Raw genomic sequence first — 23,151 nt, 5'->3', positions numbered from 1 at the left:
TGGGCTGAGTCTCTAGGCAATTGTTGGATGGCCACAGCATAATGCAAGGCCTCCTCCGAGTTAGTCGAATGGCACAGCAAACCCACTCCATTGAGATAGTCCACCTCACTGGCCGATTCATTCATCACCACAGGCTTAAAGGCTTCAGAAGGAGAGCTATCCATAGGCTCAACTGCTCCAGTTAGGGGGGTATGCAGACGGAAGGTGATAACTGACAGTTATCTGATAACTAACTGATAGTCACAGCCCTGAGCAGGGCTGCAATCCTATGCCTCATTTCCTCAGATTCAGTGCTGCTGAATCCATTGGGGTTTACTTCTAAGTATACATGCCTAGGAGTGTGCTTTAGATCTTCCATTTCTCTATTATCTTGCATTGGTAATCAAACTTCTCTCTCTCTGTTCCAGGAAGCAATGAACAAGACAGTGAAGATCAAAGGAAGCTGTGTGGGGTGTCACTGGAAACAACTGTTGTTGACACAAAGGAAATGACTTTTAGAGACCAGGACATATCAGAGAGTCAGGAGGGAAACCCAGCTCTGGTCTGGAAGACAAAATCTGTTGTTTGTCAAGATTCTGACTACCATGACATCTCAGTCCAACCTGAATATCAGAAAGGGGGAAGAAGGAATAAGTACCCATTGCATGGAGAAGCCAGCACAGGAATGAAGGGACACCAGACAGAGGACTGGAGAAAAAAATCTGATCCTCATCACGGTGGGGATATGAGCTTCACCCCAGTAGACCCAGAGAAAGAAACTGGAAATAGAAAGGAAAAATGCCCTCAATGTCCAAACACCTTGAGCAGTAAGTCAAAACGTACAACACATCAAAGAACCCACACAGGGGAGAAACCATATAAATGCTTGAAGTGTGGAAAGAGCTTCAGTAAGAGAGGAAACCTCACTGTGCATGAACGAATCCACACAGGGGAGAAGCCATATAAATGCTTGGAATGTGGAAAGAGCTTCAGGGAGAATGGAAAGCTTACTGTCCATCAAAGAACCCACACAGGAGAGAAACCATATAGATGCCTGGAGTGTGGAAAGAGCTTCAGTGTGAGCTCATCCCTGACTGCACATCAAAGAACCCACAGCGGAGTGAGAACATATAAATGCTTGGAGTGTGGAAAGAGCTTCAGTAAGAGAGCAAACCTCACTGTGCATCAAAGAATCCACACAGGGGACAAGCCATATAAATGCTTACAGTGTAGGAAGAGCTTCAGTTGTGGTTCACTTCTCACTTTGCATCAAAGGACTCACACAGGAGAGAAACCATATAAATGCTTTGAGTGTGGACAGAACTACAGTAAGAGAGCAAACCTCGCTGTGCATCAAAGAATCCACACAGGGGAGAAGCCATACAAATGCTTGGTGTGTGGAAAGAGCTTCAGTTGTGGTTCACTTCTCACTTTGCATCAAAGAACTCACACAGGAGAGAAACCATATAAATGCTTGGAGTGTGGAAGGAGCTTCAGTAAGAGAGTAAACTTCACTGTGCATCAAAGAATTCACACAGGGGAGAAACCATACAAATGCTTGAAGTGTGGAAAGAGCTTCAGTAAGAGAGCAAACCTCACTGTGCATGAGCGAATCCACACAGGGGAGAAGCCATATAAATGCTTGGAATGTGGAAAGAGCTTCAGGGAGAATGGAAAACTTACAATCCATCAAAGAACCCACACAGGAGAGAAACCATATAAATGCCTAGAGTGTGGAAAGAGCTTCAGTGTGAGCTCATCCCTGACTGCACATCAAAGAACCCACAAAGGAGTGAAAACATATAAATGCTTGGAGTGTGGAAAGAGCTTCAGTACAAACGGAAACCTCACTTTGCATCAAAGAACCCACACGGGAGAGAAACCATATAAATGCTTGGAGTGTGGAATGAGCTTCAGTAAGAGAGCAAACCTAACTGTACATCAAAGAATCCACACAGGGGAGAAACCATACAAATGTTTGAAGTGTGGAAAGAGCTTTAGTAAGAGAGCAAACCTCACTGTGCATCAAAGAATCCATACAGGTGAGAAGCCATATAAATGCTTGGAATGTGGAAAGAGCTTCAGTAAGAGAGCAAACCTCACTGTGCATCAAAGAATACACACAGGGAACAAGCCATATAAATGCTTGGAATGTGGAAAGAGCTTCAGTAAGAGAGCAAACCTCACTGTGCATCAAAGAATCCACACAGGGAACAAGCCATATAAATGCTTACAGTGTGGGAAGAGCTTCAGTTGTGGTTCACTTCTCACTTTGCATCAAAGGACTCACACAGGAGAGAAACTGTATAAATGTTTGGAGTGTGGACAGAGCTTCAGTAAGAGAGCAAACCTCGCTGTGCATCAAAGAATCCACACAGGGGAGAAGCCATACAAATGCTTGAAGTGTGAAAAGAGCTTCAGTAAGAGAGCAAACCTCACTGTGCATGAACGAATCCACACAGGACAGAAACCATATAAATGCCTGGAGTGTGGAAAGAGCTTCAGTGTGAGCTCATCCCTGACTGCACATCAAAGAACTCTCAAAGGAGTGAAAACATATAAATGCTTGGAGTGCGGAAATAGCTTCAGTGTGAGCTGAAGACTGACTGTGCATCAAAGAATCCACACAGGGGAGAAGCCATATAAATGCTTGGAGTGTGGGAAGAGCTACAGTACAAGATCAAAGCTTGCTGTGCATCAAAGAATCCACACTGGGGAGAAACCTTATAAATGCTTGGAATGTGGAAAGAGCTTCAGGCAGAGATCAGAGCTCACTCTGCATCAAAGAATCCACACTGGGGAGAAACCATATAAATGCCTGGAGTGTGGAAAGAGCTTCAGTCAAAGCTCAGGCTTGACTTCGCATTATAGAAGCCTCACATGATGAAACCACATCAATGCTTTGAGTGAAAGTGTTTCAATTTGAGCATGAACTTCCCATCACACTTCCCACAAAGTGTTTTGAGTACTGTTGCCTATGTAGATCAAGTGCACTACACTACCTTTGAACACTGACTTCAAAAATAGTTTCTCAAAAGCATAACAACTGCTTCAACATAATATTAAATCTGATGAAACTTTTATAGGTAAAACCTGTTCATCCATTAATTCAAAGAAAATACAAATGTATCCATACTGAACCGCAATGCTGAATGTCAATCTTATACCTGTAGAGCTGTGGTTCTCACACATTTAGCATCGGGAACCAACTTTTTAGAATGAGAATCTGTCAGGACCCACTGGAAGTGATGTCATGACCAGGTGACATCATCAAGCAGGAAACTTTGTAAGGATCCTAGGTTGTAATCTTACCCAGGAGTAAGTCCCATTTACTATCATTGTTAAAGGAATATACAGAGTAGCTTGTTAAAAGTACAGGTCTATAACATTTCCCCAAATGCAGTCACATGCCATGGTAGTATCAAGTTTAACATATTAAAAATAAAATATTGAAGTGAATGGGAACCCACCTGAAATTGGCTCATGACCCCCCTAGTGGGTCCCAACCCACAGTTTGAGAAACACTGCTGTAGAGAATAAAATGATACTTAAATAACTCAAGTGCAGTTGAGTTTTTCCCTGTAATCCATTTTCTCCTTTTTGTCTTAGAACCCTGTCACTCTGAATCAGGGCCTCTGGCAGGAATTTTACCTGGGGGTACAAAGTTTCATCTTGGCCCCTTTGCAAAGGGGCAGGAGTGAAACAGAGTGGGGGAGGGTGGTGACGGGCAAGCAGAATGGGGGCACGGAGGGGGCAGACGGGGGAGGGTGGAGACAGCTGGGTAAGTCTTCGGAGCCCAGGTCTTCCCATCTACGTGGCATTGGCAGCATATGGAAAACCAAACTCACCCCTAAGTCATAAGAACAGCCCCACTGGATCAGGCCATAGGCCCATCTAGTCCAGCTTCCTGTATCTCACAGCGGCCCACCAAATGCCCCAGGGAGCACGCCAGATAACAAGAGATCTCATCCCGGTGCCCTCCCTTGCATCTGGCCATCTGACACAGCCCATTTCTAAAATCAGGAGGTTGCGCATACACCTCATGGCTTGTACCCCGTAATAGATTTTTCCTCCAGAAACTTGTCCAATCCCCTTTTAAAGGTGTCCAGGCCAGATGCCGTCACCACATCCTGTGGCAAGGAGTTCCACAGACCAACCACACGCTGAGTAAAGAAATATTTTCTTTTGTCTGTCCTAACCCGCCCAACACTCAATTTTAGTGGATGTCCCCTGGTTCTGGTATTATGTGAGAGTGTAAAGAGCATCTCCCTATCCACTCTGTCCATCCCCTGCATAATTTTGTATGTCTCAATCATGTCCCCCCTCAGGCGTCTCTTTTCTAGGCTGAAGAGGCCCAAACGCCATAGCCTTTCCTCATAAGGAAGGAGCCCCAGCCCTGTAATCATCTTAGTCGCTCTCTTTTGCACCGTTTCCATTTCTACTATGTCTTTTTTGAGATACGGTGACCAGAACTGGACGCAATACTCCAGGTATGGCCTTACCATCAATTTGTACAACGGCATTATAATATTAGCCGTTTTGTTCTCAATACTTTTCCTAATGATCCCAAGCATAGAATTGGCCTTCTTCACTGCCACCGCACATTGGGTCGACACTTTCATCGACGTGTCCACCACCACCCCAAGATCTCTCTCCTGATCTGTCACAGACAGCTCAGAACCCATCAGCCTATATGTGAAGGTTTGATTTTTTGCCCCAATGTGCATGACCTTACACTTACTGACATTGAAGCACATCTGCCATTTTGTTGCCTATTCTGCCAGTCTGGAGAGATCCTTCTGGTGCTCCTCACAATCACTTCTGGTCTTCACCACTCAGAAAAGTTTGGTGTCGTCTGCAAACTTTGCAACCTCACTGCTCACCCCTGTCTCCAGGTCATTGATGAAGAGGTTGAAAAGCACCGGTCCCAGGACAGATCCTTGGGGCACACCGCTTTTCACCTATCTCCACTGTGAAAATTGCCCATTGGCACCCACTCTGTGTTTCCACAGAGCAGAAAGGCTTCCACAGAGCAGAAAGGCTACGGCGTTTGGGCCTCTTCAGCCTAGAAAAGAGACGCTTGAGGGGGGACATGATTGAGACATACAAAATTATGCAGGGGATGGACAGAGTGGATAGGGAGATGCTCTTTACACTCTCACATAATACCAGAACCAGGGGACATCCACTAAAATTGAGTGTTGGGCGGGTTAGGACAGAAAAAAGAAAATATTTCTTTACTCAGCGCGTGGTCAGTCTGTGGAACTCCTTGCCACAGGATGTGGTGCTGGCGTCTAGCCTAGACGCCTTTAAAAGGGGATTGGACAAGTTTCTGGAGGAAAAATCCATTATGGGGTACAAGCCATGATGTGTATGCGCAACCTCCTGATTTTAGGAATGGGTTAAGTCAGAATGCCAGATGTAGGGGAGAGCACCAGGATGAGGTCTCTTGTTATCTGGTGTGCTCCCTGGGGCATTTGGTGGGCCGCTGTGAGATACAGGAAGCTGGATTAGATGGGCCTATGGCCTGATCCAGTGGGGCTGTTCTTATGTTCTTATGTTCCTGGTCTTCAACCAGTTCTCAATCCATGAGAGGACCTGTCCTCTAATTCCCTGACTATGGAGTTTTTTCAGTAGCCTTTGGTGAGGGACCATGTCAAACGCCTTCTGAAAGTCTAGGTATATAATGTCCACGGGTTCTCCCGCATCCACATGCCTGTTGACCTTTTCAAGAATTCTATAAGGTTCGTGAGGCAAGACTTACCCTTACAGAAGCCATGCTGATTCTCCCTCAGCAAGGCCTGTTCATCTATGTGTTTTGAGATCCTATCTTTGATGAGGCATTCCACCATCTTACCCGGTATAGATGTTAGGCTGACCGGCCTATAGTTTCCCGGGTCCCCCCTCTTTCCCTTTTTAAAGATAGGCATGACATTTGCTGTCCTCCAATCTTCTGGCACCATGGCCGTTTTGAGGGACAAGTTGCATACCTTAGTCAAGAGATCAGCAACTTCATTCTTCAATTCCTTAATAACTCTTGGGTGGATGCCATCAGGGCCCGGTGACTTATTGATCTTTATTTAATTTATCAATGAGGTCTGAAACGTCTTCTCTTTTAACCTCTATCTGACTTAACTCCTCGGTCAGGAGGGGCCGTTTGGGCAGCGGTATCTGCCTGAGGTCTTCTGCTGTGAAGACAGATGCAAAGAACTCATTCAATTTCTCTGACATCTCTAAGACTCCTTTTATCTCCCCTTTCCCTCCCTCACCATCCATAGGTCCTCATAGTCTCGCTTGGCCTCCCATATCACCTTCTTACATTTCTTTTGCCACAGTTTATGTTCCTTTTTATTCTTCTCATTAGGGCAAGACTTCCATTTATGGAAGGAAGCTTCCTTGCCCTTCACAGCCTCTCTTACTTGGCTCGTTAACCATGCGGGCACCCTCCTGGATTTAGTGGAACCCTTCTTTCTTTGCGGTATACACCTCTGCTGGGCCTCTATTACTGTTGTTTAAACAGCCTCCATGCACTCTGGAGATATTGGACTCTTTTTACCCTCCCTTTCAACCTCATTCTAACCAGCCTCCTCATTTGACGGAAGTCCGCCCACTGGAAGTCAAGGGTTTTTGTGAGAGATTTGCCCGGTATTCCCTCGACGTGCATATTGAAACGGATCGCAGCATGATCACTGTTCCCCAATGGCTCAGTAACACTGGTCCTGAGTACTGCACAATATTAAATCCAGAGTCACCTGTCCTCTGGTGGGCTCCATGACTAGCTGCTCTAAGGCACAATCATTTAGCATGTCAAGGAATCCGGTCTCCTTTTCATGACCAGAACACAAATTGACCCAGTCTATATGAGGATGATTGAAGTCCCCCATGATTACAACCCTGTCCCTCCTTGTCACCTCCCTGATCTGTTTCCTCATTTCAAGGTCCCCTTCCAGTTTCTGGTCTGGAGGACGATAGTATGCCCTCAGTATTGCATCGCTCCTCAGGCCTGGTAATTTAACCCCCAGAGATTCTATGGTGGAGTCGGACCCACCTTCAATCTCTACTTTGCTGGATTCTATCCCTTCCTTAACATAAACAGCCACCCCACCTCCAACACGCCCCTGCCTGTCCCTCCTGTAGGGTTTATAGCCTGGGATTGCGGTATCCCACTGATTCTCCACATCCCACCAGGTTTCCGTTATGCCCACTATGTCAATGTTTTCCCTTGTCACCAGACATTCCAGTTCTCCCCTCTTTGCTCGGAGACTTCGGGCATTCGCATAAAAGCATTTATACACGGAATGCCCCAGGATGGGCTGCCTATTCGCTCCTTTGTCCCCACATCCTCTCACTGTGCCAAACCATCTATCACATCCCATTACGTTACCATTCCCAATTTCTTCTCCTACTCTGCCTTTGCCTTGTTGTTCTCTAACCTCCCCATCCTCCCCATCAGAGTCCCGAAGCAGATGCCCCTCGGCTCCTGTCGGCCTTCCCCCAGGGATCAGTTTAAAAGCTGTTCTGCCACCTTTTTAATGTTATGCGCCAGCAGTCTGGTTCCATTCTGGTTCAAGTGGAGCCCGTCCCTCTTGTACAGGCACCAAACTGAGTGCTTTGCCCCCCTCAGCACTGACTGTCTCCTGTCCTGTCTGTCCCCAGTGCAGGTGCATTTGTGCCCGCGTGGAAGAAAGATCCAGCTGCAGCCCAGGAGCCCCGCCCTGCAGGTGCCCTTTGCAAGGAGTGCGCGAGCAGCTCCCTGCCCCAGGGGCTTCCCGTCCAGGCAGGGAGCCCGGGAGCGGCGAGGGCGGCGGGTGGGGGCCGAGGGAGCGGGGCGGGGACCGGGTGGCAGGCAAGGGGCTCCTGCCCCTCCTCCGCAGACGCCCCTCCCCCGCAGCGCTCCGCCCGCCTCTTCCTCCCGCCGCCTCCGCCCAGCGCCGGCCCCGGGAAGCGGCTCCGCCTGGCCGCGAGCTGCACGCAGGAGGCTCCTGGCTGCGCCCCGAGGGGGTCGCGGGGCCCGTCCCCACGCGCCGCCTTCCCTCGCGGCTCTTCCCGGGACCCTCCTGCGCAGACGGGCTCTTGCCGGGGCGCGAGCAGGTGGAGGCGCCTCCGGGCAGCGACCCCGCAGGGAGGGACCGGACCCCGAGAGGAGATGCAGCAGGACGGGCGGCAGGTGGGGGCTTGCGGGGGTCTCGCCCCACTGCCCTCCCCGGACTGCCGTCTCCTGCAGGGCGCGCGGGCGGTGCGGTCCGGGGCCGAGACCCCGCAGGAGGCTTCGCGGGCACTCGGGGGGCGCCTGCCGGAGGGTGCCCGGCTGGGGGGTGAGTAAGAGGGTCGGGGGGCTTCTTCCAGGCGGGGCGGGGTGCGGCGGGGCCGCCTTCACTTTTCTTTGGATCTTTATGGGGGTGTCCTTAACCCCGCGCTGGGGGTCGGCTCGAGGACCCACATGAGACCGCCCCCCCCCCCACCAGCCTGTCCCTCTGGATGTTGCTCTCACTTCTTTGCAGCTTCCCGGTGCTGCTGGCACCGAACTGGGCAGGCAGGAGCAGAGATGAGACGGGCAGGCGGAAGGGGGCGGGGAGATGTGTGCAGGTTGCAGCGGGGGAAGTGGCCTCTCCTGGCGCGAAACACTGGAGGGTGGGGGAGGAAGAGACGAGGTGGCGTTTGCACCCCAGGGAGGAACAGATCTCATCCTTGGCTGTCACCTGTAGCAGTCCCACAGGTTCCTCCTCTGAAGTCAGCCCCCTGGAGATCAGTGGTCCTTACTTCCGGGTAAGGGAGCCAGGATTGCAGCCACAGAATCGCATAGCATTCGAGCTGGAAGGGATGCAACCCAGTTCGGCCCCCACCCCGCATTCCAGGGAGAGCCTGCTGTGCGCCAGGCAGACCCCTGTGGGCTGGGCAGCCTCTTGTGATCAGGTGATGCCACCTCCTGCCAGTCCTAAATTTGCTTCCCTGCAATTTTGCCCTTGGTTCTAGCGGAGCCCCAGAGAGCAAGTCCTCCTGTTTGTGGCATCTAAAGCTTTGTAGCCCCTTCTATTTTGTTGCCCTTCAAAAAGTTATTACCTGGCCTCTTCCACCCACCCTGCTTGTTTGACTGTGACCAAGAAGGAGCACTTAGGGCAGGGGTCTCCAAACCCGGCCCCAGGGCCAGATACGGCCCACGGCAAGCCTCTATCCGGCCCGCGGCCAGCCTCTTGTCCCCAGAAAGCCCCTGGCCCATTTGCCAAACATGACTGGAACTGTGCTCTGGTTGCATCTGGAGGGTGTCTAAGGGCCAGAGTGGTTGAATTTATTCACACATCTAAGTTCCATCTTCAATTCATTTATATAAAATTTATATTTAAATTCTTTTCAGCCCTCAAAAAGGGCCTCTCCTCTTGCCTGTCTCCAGGCTGCACATTAGCATTGCTCATGGGTCTCCACACTCTGCAGCACTGTACAAGACAGCCTCTAGCCTTAAATCAAGTAGTAACTCCTGTGTAACAGAGATGAAGGCTGCCAGGCTGGCCCTGGATGGCCTCCACGCTTCCGAGGCAGCCAAGGAGAAGCAGGTCTGCAGGATGGTCAGTGAGTTGCCAGGCTTACCCCACAGAGCCCTGCCTGAGGAGCAGACAAAAGAAAATATTTCTTTACTCAGCGTGTGGTTGGTCTGTGGAACTCTTTGCCACAGGATGTGGTGATGGCGACTGACCTGGATGCCTTTAAAAGGGGATTGGACAAGTTTCTGGAGGAAAAATCCATTACGGGGTACAAGCCACGATGTGTGTGTGCAACTTCCTGATTTTAGAAATGGACTATGTCAGATGCAAGGGAGGGCACCAGAATGAGGTCTCTTGTTATCTGGTGTGCTCCCTGGGGCATTTGGTGGGCCGCTGTGAGATACAGGAAGCTGGGCTAGATGGGTCTATGGCCTGATCCAGTGGGGCTGTTCTTATGTTCTGAAGATGGCCTCAAGCCTTCAATCCAGTAGGCCTGAACTGTGTAACGGATATGAAGGCTGCCAGGCTGGCCTCCTGGATGGCCTCCTCGCCTCCAAGGAGGCAGCCAAGGAAAAGTGGGTCTGCAGTGTGGTCAGTGAGTTGCCAGGCTGACCCCCACAGAGCCCTGTCTGCACTGAAGAGGAGCAATGCACACTTAGCGCACTGCTAGAAGTGGCTTGCACTGTTCTGCAGCAGACAGGAGTGGTGAGTGGGAAGCAGCAGTGTAGTGCAGCCTCACAGGGAGACACGGGGAGGGGGAAGGCACAATGGTGCTGGGGGGAATAGGGGATCTGGAAGGAAGGGAGGGCAGGCCAAAGGAAGACGAGAACCAGAGCCTGGATGCAAGCAGAACAGTACAATATTCCCTGAACTGGAGGAATAAGTTCCCTTCCCTGCTGTCTCCCTCCCAGGCACTGGAGTGGCCTCAGTGGTGAGTTCTGGATCGCTTCCTCCCTGGGCCGGAGAAGGAGCGGCTGCTGCAGAGTCTGCTCAGGTAAGGGCCAGGTGACCAGGGAAGCCTGCAGGGAGAAGCCTTTTTTGTTCCAGGGATGCCTCTTCTGGTGCTGCAAGATGTCAGAGGCGTCCTGAGGTCCCTGGGGGGGTGCATGCAGGGGGAAGCCCCGGGCCCAATCCACAGACAATTGAATCCAAGTATATGGGGCCCCCCTGTAAATAAAAATGAACAAAAGCTTAAATACTCAACTGGCCAACTGACCACATTTTTAAACTGCAGAAAGGCAGAGTGTCCATGAACCATTGAGCTCTGCAGGAAAATACATGGTTCTCTCGCGTCCTTTCAGTATTTGATTGGAAATGTGTGTTGATTGGGGATGATTTGTGCCTTTCAGGGTCTGGTGTCCTTTGAGGAAGTGGCCCTGTATTTCACCGAGGAGGAGTGGGCTCTGTTGGACCCAGGCCAGAAGGCTCTGTATGTGGAAGTGATGCTGGAGAATCAAGAGAACATAGCTTTTCTCCGTAAGTCGGGATCCCTTTGCTTTTTTCAGGGGTGGCTGAAAAGTATGAAGTACTGTTAGCATTTAACACTGTAATGATTTTCCAAGGGAACGGATAGCAAATGTCCGCTTTGCCCTCCTGGTTCTGAGCAGGGCCTAAGTAATGTTATTTGAAAACTATGAAATCTCCTTTTGAGAGACAGGAAGTTTGACACCCCTGTGTTAGAGCTACCGTTAATGAACCACAGTCTCCAGAATGCACTGGGGTAATAGAAGAGCTTTGAAAGTAGATTAAAACAGTGGTGGAAAGTAGTGGAAATACAGCCCTAGAGACTGAGGTACTCAGATTTATTTTGCAATAAATTTGTTTTGTACTCTATAGTTTGGATTGTTATGACCCAGGCTCCTTTGCAGCCAGAGCCCTGAGGATTTTGCTCCATTGCTCCCTTTTCCTCAGGTCTGGTTGTCAGAACAAAACCTTTAAGACACTGACAATGCTATTTAATACCTAAGAACATAAGAAGAGCCCGGCTGGATCAGGCCAAAGGCCCATCTAGCCCAGCTTCCTGTATCTCACAGTGGCCCACCAATGCCCCAGGGAGCACACAAGGCAACAGACACAACCTGCATCCCGGTGCCCTCCCCTGCATCTGGCAATCAGAGGCAGCTATTCTCTAAAACCAAGAGCTTGCACAGACCTACTATGACTTGTAACCCGTAGTGAACTTCTCCTCCAGAAATGTGCCCTCTTAAAGACATCCAGGCAAGATGCCATCACTACTTCCTGTGGCAAGGAGTTCCACAGACTAATTACATGCTGGGTAAAGAAATATTTTCTTCTGTCTTTCCTAACTCTCCTGACACTCAACTTTCATGGATGTCCCCTGGTTCTGGTGTTACGTTACCAGAAAACAGCAACCCTCTATCCACTCTGTCTGTAGCAATGAGGACTACAATCCTTGAGAGGCAATGAGCAATGAGAGGCAATCAGGAGACAGAGTCAAGTTTCAAAGTCTAGGCAGGAGCGAAGCTTCCTTTTTTAGCCAGCAGCCGTGCTTTTATTCACTTTTTTCCCTTTGCGCAATACAGGTTGTTGATAGTAACATTCCTAGATAACAGCATTCCTAAGGTATTACCGCTCAGGACATACTTTTTTTCCTAAAACAATTTTAGTCAAATTCAAATGTTTGCAAATCTCGGTCATGTCGTGAGAATGGATGATGGCCGGATCCCAAAGGATCTCCTCTATGGAGAACTCGTGCAAGGAAAGCGCCCTACAGGTAGACCACAGCTGCGATACAAGGACATCTGCAAGAGGGATCTGAAGGCCTTAGGAGTGGACCTCAACAGGTGGGAAACCCTGGCCTCTGAGCGGCCCACTTGGAGGCAGGCTGTGCAGCATGGCCTTTCCCAGTTTGAAGAGAGACTTGGCCAACAGTCTGAGGCAAAGAGGCAAAGAAGGAAGGCCCATAGCCAGGGAGACAGACCAGGGACAGACTGCACTTGCTCCCAGTGTGGAAGGGATTGTCACTCCCGAATTGACCTTTTCAGCCACACTAGATGCTGTGCCAGAACCACCATTCAGAGCGCGATACCATAGTCTTTCGAGACTGAAGGTTGCCAACAACTGTAACCGCTCTCCTAATATGCTATCTCATTCTTGTTAAGTCTCATGCCTTAGCCCGTGATCAAGGCCTTGCCCAGAGTATGCTCTGGCAGAGGAGCAAGTGTGCTTGTAATTGCCACGTTTGCTAAAGCACAATGTTACTATGCATAATCACTGTCCACCCCTTGCATGATTTTGCATGTCTCAATAATGTCTCCCCCCAGGCGAGGCCCAAACATTCTTGCCTTTCCTCATAAGGGAGGTGCCCCAGGCCAGCAATCATTTTGGTTGGTCTTTTGCACCTTTTCCATCTCCACTATATCCTTTTGGAGATGTGGCAACCAGAACTGGACACAATACTTCAGGTGTGACCTTACTATCGAGTTGTACAAAGGCATTACAATATTAGCTGTCTTATTCTCAATGCCTTTCCTAATGATCCCAAGCATGGAATTAGCCCTCTTCACTGCTGCCACACATTGGATCAGCACTTTCAAGGAGTTGTCCACAAGGACCCCAAGATCTCTCTCCTGATCTGTCTCAGACAGCTCAGAACCCATTAGCCTATACGTAAAGTTTTGATTCTTTGCCCCAATGTGCATGTCTTTACACTGACTTACATTGAAACGCATCTGCCATTTTGCTGCCCAGTCTCCCAGTTTGGAGAGATCCTTCTTAAGCTCTTCACAATCTCTTCTGGTCTACACCACTTGGAAAAATTTGGTGTCATCTTCAAACTTGGCCACCTTGCTGCTTAACCCTGTCTCCTGATCATTTATGAACAGGCTGAAAAGCACAGGTCAAACCGTGTCCAATGCCTTCTGAAAGTTCAGATATACAAAGTCCACGGGTTCTCCCGCATCCACATGTCTGTTTCCCTGGTCCCCCTCCTTCCCTTTTAGGCAAAGGAAGTTGTTTAGGGAGAGAAACTTCAGAAGGTGAAGAAAGGAATGGCCAATGTTGACCAGACTCCAGCAAAGATTGGCAGAGACTCCTGCATTGCTTTAAAGGGAGGCCTCTTGGAGCCTCAGAAACACCAACTGATCTGTCCTTCCTCTGTCCTGCCATTCCATTGTAGCACTTGTGGCACCACTTTATGTTGGAGTTAGAAGGGCTTGGCTTTGGGGGAGAGTGCAGTGGAAGGGGTGGAAGTGAAATCCCCAGACAAGTTGCAGTCAGAAGTATTGATTGTTTTCTCTACAGAACTTTCCAAACCTGACCATGTCTCCTGGCTAGAAGGAGACACTCCCTTTCCCTGGGACTCCAGAGAAGGGGATGGATCATCAGGTAGCTGCTTGGCTGTGCTATGGATCCTATCCTTGGGAGGTTGAATATTCAATGTGTTGAATAGATACAGGGCACAATCCTAACCAGGTCTACTCAGAAGTAAGTCCTATTTTGTTCAATGGGGCTTACTCTCAGGAAAGTGTGGTTAGGGTTGCAGCCCCAATTGGAGTTCTCCAGTGAACATTCCTTGTGGCTTTGTGCTCTCCATTCACATTCACACCTCACAACATTTGTGCCCTTCAATCTATTTTTTCCTAATATCAGAGTTAGGATGGAATGGTTCCCTCTCCCAGGCTTAAGCTCCCTTGAGAAATGAAGCCCTCCTCACCTCTGTTGTGAACCTAATATACACCCAGTCCTTCTCCACAAATGTTCCTCTAGGCTCCATCCCTACCTCTGTTCTAAGAATTCCTCACAAAAGTGCTTTGCTCTCCATGGGCAAATATTTTCATTCCTTGCCTCTTCCCATTAGCAGATGTCAGGACTGCATCCAGACATCACACACTCAGTTTCTAAAAATAAATTCAATGTTCTTGTATCAATGGCTTAGGAAAGTACAGTTGGCAAGATATCTTTTCTAGTGAACATAAGAACAAGAACAGCCCCACTGGATCAGGCCATAGGCCCATCTAGTCCAGCTTCCTGTATCTCACAGCGGCCCACCAAATGCCCCAGGGAGCACACCAGATAACAAGAGACCACATCCTGGTGCCCTCCCTTGCATCTGGCATTCTGACATAACCCATTTCTAAAATCAGGAGGTTGCGCATACACATCATGGCTTGTACCTCGTAATGGATTTTTCCTCCAGAAACTTGTCCAATCCCCTTTTAAAGGCGTCCAGGCTAGATGCCATCACCACATCCTGTGGCAAGGTGTTCCACAGAACAACCACACGCTGAGTAAAGAAATATTTTCTTTTGTCTGTTCTAACTCTCCCAACACTCAATTTTAGTGGATATCCCCTGGTTCTGGTGTTATGTGAGTGTAAAGAGCATCTCCCTATCCACTCTGTCCATCCCCTGCATAATTTTGTATGTCTCAGTCATGTCCCTCCTCAGGCGTCTCTTTTCTAGGCTGAAGAGGCCCAAACGCCGTAGCCTTTCTTCATAAGGAAGGTGCCCCAGCCCAGGAATCGTCTTAGTCCCTCTCTTTTGCACCTTTTCCATTTCCACTATGTCTTTTTTGAGATGCGGCGACCAGAACTGGACACAATACTGCAGGTGTAGCCTTACCATCGATTTGTACAACGGCATTATAATATTAGCCGTTTTGTTCTCAATACCCTTCCTAATGATCCCAAGCATAGAATTGGCCTTCTTCACTGCCTCCGCACATTAGGTTGACACTTTCATCGACCTGTCCACCATCACCCCAAGATCTCTCTCCTGATCTGTCACTGACAGCTCAGAACCCATCAGCCTATATGTGAAGTTTTGATTTTTTGCCCCAATGTGCATGACTTTACACTTACTGACATTGAAGCGCATCTGCCATTTTGCTGCCCATTCTGCCAGTCTGGAGAGATCCTTCTGGAGCTCCTCACAATCACTTCTGGTCTTCACCACTCAGAAAAGTTTGGTGTCGTCTGCAAACTGTGCAACCTCACTGCTCAACCCTGTCTCCAGGTCATTTATGAAGAGGTTGAAAAGCACCGGTCCCAGTACAGATCCTTGGGGCACACCGCTTTTCACTTCTCTCCATTGTGAAAATTGCCCATTGACACCCACTCTCTGTTTCCTGGCCTTCAACCAGTTGTCAGTCCATGAGAGGACCTGTCCTCTAATTCCCTGACTGTGGAGTTTTTTCAGTAGCCTTTGGTGAGGGACCATGTCGAACGCCTTCTGAAAGTCCAGATATTTAATGTCCACGGGTTTTCCCACATCCACATGCCTGTTGACCTTTTAGTGATGATGAATGGAGCCAAGGATAGTGGCCATGAATGGAGCAACTCCAATGAGGTGAGCAGGATGGAAGCACACAAAATCAGATGGAAAATCTCATCTGCAAACTTGAGATACCTCCTAGCCAAGAAAATGCAGAAAGATGGTGGCACTGATTTTTTCCCCCCTTGCTTTGCCTAGTTGGTGACAAACCTTCACTGCCTCAAGGGCAATACAGGATGAGATTAAACAAGATGGGTTATAAAATGGAGCCTGTGGAAGTCCACTCCTGACCTTTCAGTCCAGCTGAGCTCAATGAAAAGGCTCAGTTTTTTCACATTCCATTTGAAAAAGGACACCAGTCACAGAGAGGTCCCTCTGTACAAAATAACAGATGTTTCAGCATTTGTTAGAAAATGATATGATAGTAAAGCGGCCGTGAAGCCTGAAAGGATCAGATGGAGGTGCCCTCCTTGTGCCTTCTCTGAAGCAATGCTGTCCACCAGGGCTAACAAAGCTGCCTGTATCCTGTGCTTGGGCCAGGTTGCAACAGGGAAAGCAGCCAGGATTTTCACATTCCTCAAACATCTAACTGGTAGTCACAGCCCTGAGCAGGACTGCAATCCTATGCATCATTTCCTCAGATTCAGTGCTGCTGAATCCATTGGGGTTTACTTCTAAGTATACATGCCTAGGAGTGTGCTTTAGATCTTCCCTTTCTCTATTGCATTGGTAATCAAACTTCTCTCTGTCTGTTCCAGGAAGCAATGAACAAGACAGTGAAGATCAAAGGAAGCTGTGTGGGGTGTCACTGGGAAGGACTGTTGTTGACACAAAGGAAATGACTTTTAGAGACCAGGACATATCAGAGAGTCAGGAGGGAAACCCAGCTCTGGTCTGGAAGACAAAATGCTTGGAGTGTGGAAAGAGCTTGAGTAGGAGAGCAAACCTCACTGTGCATCAAAGAATCCACACAGGGGAGAAACCATATAAATGCTTGATGTGTGGAAAGAGCTTCAGTAAGAGAGCAAACCTCACTGTGCATCAAAGAATCCACACAGGGGAGAAACCATACAAATGTTTGGTGTGTGGAAAGAGCTTCAGTAAGAGAGCAAACCTCACTGTGCATCAAAGAATCCACACAGGGGAGAAACCATACAAATGTTTGGTGTGTGAAAAGAGCTTCAGTAAGAGAGCAAACCTCACTGTGCATCAAAGAATTCACACAGGGGAGAAGCCATATAAATGCTTGGAATGTGGAAAGAGATTCAGGGAGAATGGAAAACTTACTGTCCATCAAAGAACCCACACAGGAGAGAAACCATATAGATGCCTGGAGTGTGGAAAGAGCTTCAATGTGAGCTCATCCCTGACTGCACATCAAAGAACCCACAGGGGAGTCAAAACATATAAATGCTTGGAGTGTGGAAAGAGCTTCAGTAAGAGAGCAAACCTCACTGTGCATCAAGGAATCCACACAGGGGAGAAGCCATATAAGAGCTTCAGTTGTGCTTCACTTCTCACTTTGCATCAAAGGACTCACAAAGGAAAGAAACCTTATAAATGCTTGGAGTGTGGAAAGAGCTTCAGTGTGAGCTCAAGTCTGACTTTGCATCAAAGAATCCACACAGAGGAGAAGCCATATAAATGCTGGGAATGTGGAGAGAGCTTCAGGGAGAATGGAAAACTTACTATCCATGAAAGGACCCACATAGGAAAGAAACCATATAAATGCCTGGAGTGTGGAAATAGCTTCAGTGTGAGCTCAGAACTGACTGCACATCAAAGAACCCACAGGGGAGTAAAAACATATAAATGCTTGGAGTGTGGAAAGAGCTTCAGTGCAAACAGAAACCTCACTTTGCATCAAAGAACCCACACAGGAGAAAAACCATATAAATGCTTGGAGTGTGGAAAGACCTTCAGTGTGAGCTCAAGCCTGACTGTGCATCAAAGAACCCACACAGGGGAGAAGGCATACAAATGCTTGGTGTGTGGAAAGACCTTCAGTTGTTGTTCACTTTTCACTTTGCATCAAAGGACTCACACAGGAGAGAAACCTTATAAATGCTTGAAGTGTGAAAAGAGCTTCAGTGAAAGAGCAATCCTTGCTGTGCATCAAAGAACCCACAATGGGGAGCAACCATATAAATGCTTGGAGTGTGGAAAGAGCTTCAGTAAGAGAGCAAACCTCGCTGTGCATCAAAGAATTCACACAGGGGAGAAGCCATACAAATGCTTGGTGTGTGGAAAGAGCTTCAGTTGTGGTTCACTTCTCACTTTGCATCAAAGGACTCACACTGGAGAGAAACCTTATAAATGCTTGAAGTGTGGAAAGAGATTCAGTAAGAGAGCAAACCTCGCTGTCCATCAACGAATCCACACAGGGGAGAAGCCATATAAATGTTTGGAATGTGGAAAGAGCTTCAGGGAGAATGGAAAACTTACTGTCCATCAAAGAACCCACACAGGAGAGAAACCATATAAATGCCTGGAGTGTGGAAAGAGCTTCAGTGTGAGCTCATCCCTGACTGCACATCAAAGAACCCACAGGGGAGTGAAAACATATAAATGCTTGGAATGTGGAAAGAACTTCATGGAGAAGGGAAAACTTACTGTCCATCAAAGAACCCACACAGGAGAGAAACCATATAAATGTTTGGAGTGTGGAAAGAGCTTCAGTGTGAGCTCAAGCCTGACTGTGCATCAAAGAATCCACACTGGGGAGAAGCCATATGAATGCTTCGAGTGTGGAAAGAGCTTCAGACAGAGATCAAACCTCACTGTGCATCAAAGAACCCACACTGGGGAGAAACCTTGTAAATGATTGGAGTGTGGAAAGAGCTTCAGGCAGAGATCAGACCTCATCTTGCATCAAAAAATCCACACTGGTGATAAACCTTATAAATGTTTGGAGTAGGGGTGCTCACACTTTTTTGGCTCGAGAGCTACTTTGAAACCCAGCAAGGCCTGGAGATCTACCAGAGTTTTTTTACAATGTTTGCGCCATCATAACATTTAACATTTATGTGTACAATGTATGTTGGTGTACCTTGCATAACCACTTGAGCCAATATTGCACAACACAACATAATTAACTATAAACATTTTTTGTAATTACTTGAGTTTACTTTGATAACTTGCACTGAAGTGAATCAGCCAAGGATGCATAGTCCAGACAGTAGCTGCTGACAGCCAGCCTCAAGCACACTTCCAAATGTTCATCAGTCATGGTGGACCGGTACTTGATGATCTTCATGTAGGAAAAGGCTGACTCACATAAATAAGTGGAGCCCTTCCTGCCTCAGGTGCTCTTATATCCCTGAGGGCCCTATTGCCTTCAAGTGGCTGCAGCTGTGCAGCACACTCTGCTGGATGCCCAGGCCTTACCCTTAAAGGGGCCACTGCTGACACCACATCTACCTCCTCACCAGATCTTCCTCGATTCCAATACAAGTGGGGGGGAGCAGATCTCTATACAGACCAGTGCAAAAACAGGGGAAAGGTGTGGGGGAGGGAAGATCTCTATATAGACATCACAGCAAGACCAGTGCAAAACCCCTTGCACATAGAACCAACAGATGGAAGTTGGGGGGGGGGCAGATCTCCATACATACCAGTGCAAAAACAGGGGAAAGGTAAGTCAGCCCCAGTAGAGTCAACGGGGCTCACTCCCAGGGATGCGTGGATGGGAGAGAAGCCTGCCAGCAGCTCCTCTCCAGGTCTACTCATGAGTCAGCTCCAGTAGAGTCAACAGGGCTCACTCCCAAGGATGCTGGACTGGACTGGAGAGTGGACTAGAGAGAAGCCTTCGATCGACTCATTTTGCCTCGCGATCGACCGGTGGATCGCGATCGACCTATTGAGCACCCCTGGCTTGGAGCGTCGAAACAGCTCCAGGGAGAATGGAAAACTTACTATCCATCTAAGAACCCACACAGGAGAGAAACCATATAAATGCCTGGAGTGTGGAAAGAGCTTCAGTCAAAGCTCAGGCTTGACTTCGCGTTATAGAAGCCACACATGATGAAACCACATCAATGCTTTGAGTGAAAGTGTTTCAATTTGAGCATGAACTTCCTTCCCCTCACCATTCCCACAGTGTTTTGAGTACTGCTGCCTATTTAGATCAAGTGCACTACACTACCTTTGAACACTGACTTCAATAATAGTTTCTCAAAAGCATAACTGCTTCAACATAATATTAAATCGGATGAAACTTTTACAGGTAAAACCTGTACATCCATTAGTTCAAAGAAAATACATTTGTATCGATACTGAACAGCAGTTTTGACCCTGGGCCCGGGTACAATTTACCTCCTTTACCCTCCTCTCCTAGGCCCTGCTCTGAATCATCCAGTGAAAGGGATTGGTGGGTGTGAAGAACACTGCAACCTCCCTTTGGAGTACTAAGCTCCATCTGGAAACACTTGGGTAATTCATCAGCCAGCCCAGCAGGGATCAGGGGCTCCCCAGCCAGTCCAGGATGAGGCCATCCAGTCCAGAATGAGGGGCTCCACCTCCCCCCCCCCCACTGTAACACAATTCTACTGCCTGACCTGGGGGCAGGAAAGACTACAGGAGGCTACAGGATCCCCACCCCCAGGGATGTTCACCATGGAATCCATCAGGGCTAGCTGAGGAGAGCCTATATGTGGATGGTGGCTAACAGCAACCCACCAGCCCCACACATACCCCAAAGTGTATCAACTTCCTGATCCTGGATCAAGGTAGAGGAGTGCCCACAGGGCTTCCTACCAGTCCTGGAGGGCCTGGGAAACCACATGTCAATAAATTCAGAAATCTGTCTCAGGTCTGAACCCCGTTTTGTCCATCCCACAAGCAGCGAACGTGCCTCCTGGGCCCAAGTGCTTCTTTTGCACAAGATGCTAGGTCAGAGAAGACACTGCGAGTTCAGGATCCCTGCAAGTTGAACAGCAGGGTGAGGAAACCAGGGCCCCAAACGCTCCCCTTCCCTTGGGAAGAGAACTCCAATTACATTAAGTTTGTTTAGATAAAACCAAAACAAGCACACAAAAGGGATGAAGCCAGAAAGCCAGCAGTGGGCTGGGGACTATCCACTATATGGCTCAGAGTGTCATAGGAATATGTGACATAGAATGTGTGAGTTCTAGGGAGGTGTTGTCCCACCCTTTGTACACCTGTACTTTTAACAGGCTACTATGTATATGCTTTCAACAATGACAGTCAATGGGACATACTCCTGGGTAAGTGTGGGTAGGATTGCAGTGTAGGATGACATCACTTCCGCTGGGTGACAGATTGTCATTCTAAAAAATGACAGATTGTCATTCTAAAAAATGGATCCCGGTGCTAAAGGTTTGAGAACCACTGCCGGCCTAGAGGAATACACAGAAAGCAACCGGGAAACTCAAGGAACGCAGAGAGATGCAGAGGTTTATCACACCTTCTTCAGGTGATGCAGCTGTATCCATGAGCAATCAGGATATGCCTCTGGGGTGGGGGGCCTTGTACTGAGTGAGTTATAGTCAGGAAAATAGAAAGGGGGGGGGTCTGTGACGGATTTATGGATCACATGGTGACTGGCATGCCTGGCCTGAGGTTTCTGGACATTCCATCTAGTCCAGATAGGCTGGTAGTGTGCGCTGAGGCATCCCTGTGTCATTGCCCAATGATTGTATGGGCGCATAAGGAGCTTCCATGGGTTTATCAGGCACCTGGGCCCTGTGTTTCAGTGAACCTGCCATGCGCCTTAGCTTGCTTGCATCCAAAACACTGGGAGAAGAGAGAGAGACCAGGGAGGATCTTAGTGCATAGAGCTCAGGCAGCAAAAACACCAGAATTGTTTTTCCCTGATGAAAGATGAGGAAACTCTAAAATACTGTACAGGACTTGGAGTGAAATAAATGTGCAGTTTTATCAATGCTATTCTAAATTATATGGCAAAAGGAAGGATCCTTTGGAAAAGGATTTGGAGAGGGTTTTTCTAATCTTTCTGCCCAAGACCCTGAGCAGAGACAGCTTTAGGCAGGTCCATGGACTATGGATGAAAACAAGGCTGTTATCTGGAAAATGAAGCAGAGTTCCAGGGCCTAAAGGAGTGACATAAAATCTTTTTGGGTTTTTTGGTTCCTAACTTGCATCAGCTTTATAATGAGATGCTTGGAAAAGATTCTCTGCCATGGTCATTATATAAAACATTGACTCCTAACCCTATTAAGCCCAGGCTAGATGTACAAACTATAGACCCACCTTTTAAACAAGCATTGCTGCAAAGATATTGACAATATACTTGCAAAACAATATACTTGCAATACGTCTACCCACCAGGTAGATGGGACTCGTCAGCTTGGGAAGGCAGCTCATCTGAGAGAAGAAAAACTCTGATCCCAAACCTCCACTGCCTTGTGGCTACATCCAGTTATGGGAAAGGCTTCAGGAGTCAACCTCCAGGCAAAATCCGGAGCCGGAGTCCCTGAGGCAGTTCATGGCTGAACACAGTCACATTCTGGCAACTTCTGCGACGCCGCTGGAACCAACTGTATTGGCCTCTGCCTTTCCATTGGACCATTTCAGCGACGTGGAGAGGGGGGATTTGCTGCATGGGTAACAGCCTATCCTCCATACCTACTTTACCCAGACTTCGCGCTCTGGAGAGGACACTGTTCCAGAACCACCATTCAGAGCGTGACACCATAGTCTTTCGAGACTGAAGGATGCCAACAACAACTTGCAAAAAGACTTCAAAATGTCATTACAGCCTTGGCAGGTGTTGATCAGACAGGATTTGAAGAAGGCAGGGTAGGAGGTGTGGGATCCACACAATCAGCTCTCATAGCTATTCACACCTCAGCTGGTGCCCCTCAGTCCAGGCCAGGGTCTACTAGGCCCCACCCCATTCACAAACTTGTGGATGCCTCCAAGGCCCCCAGGTGGGGCAGGCTCACACCTTTCTGCACCAACTGGACTCAAGGGGCTCCACCCAAAAAGGCAAATGGGCAGTAGCAAGTGGGAGGACCATATGGACAGAGAGGCAACTTTCCTCATCCCTCCATGGACTGGGACCATAGGCCCTTGGCCCAGCTGAAGTTAGCCAGGGGTCTGGGAACCCTGAGCTGAGGTCTGCCTCCCCCAGGGAGGGTTCTCCCTTTGAGCAAATGGAAGCTGCCTCTTGGCATAGGGGGCACAGGGCAGATGGAGAGCGGTGATTCTACCCCCATGGAGGAGACGCTGCCTATTGGCATACTAACACTGGCAAGGGGAGGTGATAAGTATATGTCCTCCGCTGAGAAGCTGCAGGTGTCTGCATCCAGCGAGAGGGGGTCACCTGGAAGGAGGGACCTGGGGACAGAGAAAGACACACACTCCATCTGGGCTCCTGAATCTATTGGCTATAAGAAAGCATCTGGTATAATGCAAGCTGGTGCTAAGCCTGCCTCTGTGCCTAGCCCAATGGAGGACCACCCCAGGCTGCCTCTTGAGCA

General features: G+C 48.6%; 1 pseudogene; it reads left to right on the top strand.

The window, feature by feature from the left end:
- The first annotated feature begins 425 nt into the window (after positions 1-425).
- LOC136640515 (zinc finger protein 721-like) lies at positions 426-18,791 on the top strand (annotated as a pseudogene).
- Positions 18,792-23,151: the final 4,360 nt, after the last annotated feature.

The sequence above is a fragment of the Tiliqua scincoides genome, chromosome 2, assembly GCF_035046505.1.
Source record: "Tiliqua scincoides isolate rTilSci1 chromosome 2, rTilSci1.hap2, whole genome shotgun sequence".
Classification (NCBI taxonomy): domain Eukaryota; kingdom Metazoa; phylum Chordata; class Lepidosauria; order Squamata; family Scincidae; genus Tiliqua; species Tiliqua scincoides.
This window is presented reverse-complemented; position numbering and strand designations above follow the sequence as displayed.